The sequence below is a fragment of the Gossypium arboreum genome, chromosome 4, assembly GCF_025698485.1.
Source record: "Gossypium arboreum isolate Shixiya-1 chromosome 4, ASM2569848v2, whole genome shotgun sequence".
NCBI lineage: Eukaryota > Viridiplantae > Streptophyta > Magnoliopsida > Malvales > Malvaceae > Gossypium > Gossypium arboreum.
In genome coordinates this window covers 28,217,900-28,223,090 of record NC_069073.1, presented here as the reverse complement: position 1 = coordinate 28,223,090, position 5,191 = coordinate 28,217,900, and the positions used below count along the sequence as shown (strand labels likewise).

Sequence of the window (5,191 nt, the reverse complement as noted above, 5' to 3'; positions counted from 1 at the left end):
ATTTCTCAATAGTTTCAACTTTTGGTTTGTCAACCTCGATCCCCTTGTTAGAAATTTTATGACCTAACACAATCCTTTCACGAACCATGAAGTCCTCACATCTCATTAGGACTCATTTTAAAATTTTAAGGCAAAGATGGAAAGAGTTACCGAATACTGAGAAGTCATTCATAAGTACCTCCATAGTGTCTTCTATGAGATCATCAAAAATGGCCAACATGCATCGCTAAAAAGTAGCAGGGGCATTATATAAACCAAAAGGCATTCGTCGATAAGCAAACATACCGTATGGACATGTAAATGTCATTTTCTCTTGGTCCTCAAGAGCTATTGGGATTTGAAAGCAACCAGAGAGTCCATCTAGGAAGCAATAATACATATGCCCAGATAATCTTTCCAACATCTGATCAATGAATTATAAGGGAAAGTGATCTTTTCTTATGGCATCGTTCAATTTCCTATAGTCAATGCAAACTCTCCATCTCGTGGCTGTTCGTGTTGGGATCAATTCATTCTTCTCATTAGCCACAGCAGTCATGCCTCCTTTCTTAGGGACAACCTGCACAGGACTCACCCAAGAACTGTTAGAAATAGGATAAATAATTCTAGCACCTAGAAGTTTAATAACCTCAGCTTTTACGAATTATTTCATGTTAGGATTTAGTTTTCTTTGAGCTTGCACGCAAGGTTTATATTCATCTTCCATTAAAATTTTATGTGTGCAAAAAGAAGGGCTGATCCTTCTTATGTCAGTAATCTTCAAAGCTATAGCTCTTTTATGCTCCATCAATACTTGAAGTAATTTGTCCTTTTCGGTGGGCTGTAAACCTGAAGCAATGATCACTGGTAATGTGGAATTATTTCCAAGAAACGCATATTCTAGGTGATTTGGTAGTTGCTTCAATTCCAATTTAGGAGGTTCTTCAACAGAGGGTTTTAGTTTTAATTCATTATTTACTTTAATACCCTCATAACTCTTCCATCTCAGTGAAGGCTCATTAGAATTTAATTCAGCTTTTGTCTTACCTATCACAAAATCATCGTCATTTACCTCCTCTCCTTGGGCTAGACACAGTTCCAACGTGTCCTTATGTGATACGAACTCGCCTCGGAATGATTTAAGTTGTAATAGTTGCCCGATCAATAAATTGGTTAAGTTTGAACGGTTTGCAAAATTGGGGATGAAAACAAGGAAGATAGGTTCAAATGGCTAGTTTCGTAATGGATATGGAAGCAAGTTGATGGTTTGATTCAAGAAGGCTGAAAGAGGGATGGTTAAATAGCTATCAAAGGGATCATACAAAGGTTAAAGGAAACTTGGTGATAGGTGGATGAAAATCGGCTAAGGCCAAGATTGAACCAACGTTATAGGAAAAGTTGACCCGAATCTTAAAATAGGCACTTAGGTCAACGAGAGAATCTTGACTCGCTAACTATAGAGAGTTAGGAACCAAAGATATTTTCAACGCCACACCGAAGGTGATAAGTTCAGAATAAAACAAAGGAAAAATAGATGCCTCGAGATGAAATCCCGATAAGTCAAATCAGTCCTAAAGTGAATAAAGAGAATTGAATTCTCACTAGAACAATTAAGTTCATATAAGTAGCAAAGTATAAAAATGTCTAACCTTTACAAATGAAAGTTAACAAATATTTATAGCCTAAAACATGGTAAACCGAATGGCCTCAAAAACTAGCTAAATGGTCACTTAATTCAACCTTTAAATGAGCTGAAATTTCCAAAAAAATTCAGGAAAATTATAGGATGCTTCCTCCAGCGTTGAGAACGTATTTGGATAGCTTCCAAGGTGTCTTCATGCAGCTGGAATCATTTAAAATAAAGGTAAGCTGATTAGCCACCTAGAAAACCGAATGGTCACCTTGTAATTCAACTAGAAAAGTTGAAAATTTCTTAGAAGTTGCCAAGAAAGTTCCTTGAAGTTTCCTCATGAGCTGAAAAATTAATGAGCTGAAAAATCTTGTAATATTTGGCCAAAGAAGGTGCATGATATTAAATATATTGCTTTGACCAGCTGAATAGGCTTGGGTAGCTTAAATGCTCCTTGAGGACACCAATAGTCAATAGATATAGAAGCTAAATGTGAGCAGCTGAATGGAATTAATTATAATAGCCATGTCTCTTATTATTCCCGAAAAAGCACCTAAAGATACTTAAACAGTAGCTGGCCTTTTAATTCAGCTTGGAACATTGAATATTCAGCCACCTTTTGACCGAATGGCTATTTGGGAACACCAACTAGCAGCCTTCAAGCATTAATCACGTTTCTTGCTCCTAGGTTGTTCATGCACCAGCAGCTCTTTAATGTATTAATCACGTTTCATGCTCCTATGCACCAGCAACTCAATTAATGTGCCGTCCATGCCTTGTTCACTAATTAATTTGGCTGTAGAAAGAAGCACATTAAATTAGGCATGCTTGCTTCTTTAATGTCAAAAATAGCTACACATTTAAACCAAAATTAATCAGCTTTGAACATATTAAATTGGCAGCAAATTTAAACCACATTAGGCTGGACAAGAAATAAATGTGTCCTAAACTAAGTCAAGTTAAATGGCTGTACTAAAACAAATTAAAACATGTTCCGATTTAGACATTAATTTTAGCTGGAACATATTAAAACCAATTATTAAGCTAAACATAATTATGAGCTAAGCAAATTAACTAATTTAACTAACACATTTAAACATAATTAAAATGTCCGATTTTAATTTATTAAAATAACACAACCAAATATTGAGTGATTTAATTTAATTTAACTAGACTCAATTAATTTATTCCAGCAACTAATAAAATGCTTAAATTAAAATAAACTAGAAAAAAAAAGAGCAAACAAGCTCATTGAGCTATAATCGGGCTGAATTGAGCTCGTTGAAATTTAAGATCAGGCTTCATTTTGAACTTGGGCCCCTCGAACTTAGGCCATGCTCGATATTGTCAAATTGTGTCAAACCATGATACGTCAGGATTCGTATCATTATGTATGATTTCTTGTAAAGAATCTTGAGTAGCATGATCAATAGAATCAATAAAATAATAGGAGTCATCTTTTTCTTTAGAAAATCTCATGGCATCATAAATTTTAAAAATAATCTCTTCGTCACCTACCCTAAGCACAAGTTTACCATCACCCACATCAATAACAATCCTAGCAATGGCTAAAAATGGGCGTCCTAAAATTAAAGGCACCTCAACATCCTCATCCATGTCAAGCATAACAAAATCAATAGGGAATATGAATTTATCTACTTTTATGAGTACATCTTTAATAATTCCCCTAGGATATTTAACAGATCTATTAGCTAGTTGAATACCTATCCTAGTAGGTTTTGGCTCTCCAAGGCCAAGTTGCTTGAACATTTTGTAAGGCATCAAATTAATGCTAGCGCCTAAATCAGCTAGTGCCTTTTCAACATTTAAACTACCAATTAAGCAGGGAATAGTAAAACTTCCTAGATCTTTCAGTTTGGTTGGTAGTTTATTTTGGAGTATGGCTAAGCATTCCTCGTTGAGTTCTATTGTAGACAACTCTTCAAACTTCCTCTTATTTGTTAGAAGCTCCTTCAAAAATTTTGCGTATGTAGGCATCTGCGAGATAGCTTCAACAAAAGGTAACTTAATATGCAACTATTTAAAAAGTTCAAGAAATTTACCGAATGTGCATCCATGCGGTCTTTCTTCAACTTTGTTGGATACGGGATTGGTGGTTTATATTCCCTCAGCACCAGTTTTTCATTGTTTTCGGGTTTTACCTCCTCATCTTCATTTCTGTCAGCTTCTTGTGGCAGCTTCATTTCAAATTCATCTAACACTTTCCCATTCCTTAGTGTAACTGCTTTCACATGCTCTTTTGGATTGGGTTCGATGTTACTAGGTAGACTCCCTACTGGTCTTTTTGAAATCATCTTAGCCTGCTGTCCTATTTGATTCTCGAGCCCTTGAATTGATGCTTTCTGATTTTTAAGTGCAGTTTCAGTGTTCTGAAAACAGGTTTCCACTACTAAAATAAACTTTGTCATCATCTCCTCAAGGTTCGGCTTTTTTTCTTGCTGGTAAGGTTATTGTTGGAAGCCTAGAGGGGGTGGTGTCTCTGATTCCCTTGGCCTCCCCATGAGAAATTTGGGTGGTTCCTCCAACCTGCATTGTAAGTGTTACTGTAACGATTATTTTGAGGTCGAGGATTATTACCCATATAGTTCATTTTCTCATTCTCCATGTTGGGGCCGTAGGGTAGGTATTCTGAATTGCTCATTCCACCTCCACTTGTATCGTACTGCATTACTAGATGTACCTGCGTAGAACCAAATAAACCATCAATCTTTTTATTTAAGAGTTCTACCTGATTTGAAAGCATAGTAACCAAGTCGTTCTTAAAAACGCTGGCTGCTTTGGTCAGCTTTTTCCTCATGACTTGCCACTGATAATTGTTCAGTGACATCTCCTCTATGAACTCATAAGCCTCTTCAGGTGTATTATTATTGATGGTTCCACCAGCAGCTGCATCGATCATTTGTCTAGTTGAGGGATTCAAATTGTTGTGGAAAGTTTGAACCTGTAGCCAAAGAGGTAACCCATGGAGAGGGCATCTTCTCAATAAATCTTTGTATCTCTCCTATGCATCATAAAGTGTTTTTAAATCCATCGGTACAAAAGAAGAGATATTATTCCTTAGCTTTTCCATTTTAGCCGGCGAAAAATATTTAAGCAAAAATTTTTCGATCATTTATTCCCAAGTAGTAATTGACCCTCTTGGTAACGAGTTCAACCACTATTTAGCCTTATTTCGTAATGAAAAGGGAAATAACCGAAGGCGAATGGCATCATCAGAAACACCATTGATCTTAAAGGTGTCGTAGAATTATAGATAATTTGCTAAGTGATATTTGGATCCCTATCTTACAAACCATCAAACTGAACAAACTGTTGTATCATTTGAATCGTGTTAAGTTTCAGTTCAAAATTATTTGCAGCAACTGCAGGTCTAACTATACTTGATTCAGTTCCTGTCAAAATTGGCTTAGCATAGTCGTACATAGTACGAGGAGTAAGATTCTGATTCACTGGATTTGCGGCAACCATAGGAGGCAGTGGATTATTTTGATTGTTAGCCATCTCTTCGGTATTAGTGGTGTCATCTTTGTGCTCTTCCTGTATATACCGTAATCTTCACCT

General features: G+C 36.2%; 1 non-coding gene across 1 annotated transcript; it reads left to right on the top strand.

Annotated features, from left to right (window-relative positions):
- The first annotated feature begins 4,587 nt into the window (after window positions 1–4,587).
- LOC128292111 (small nucleolar RNA R71) lies at window positions 4,588–4,694 on the top strand. The gene has a single exon (XR_008282096.1). It is a non-coding gene; the product is annotated as a small nucleolar RNA R71 (small nucleolar RNA).
- Window positions 4,695–5,191: the final 497 nt, after the last annotated feature.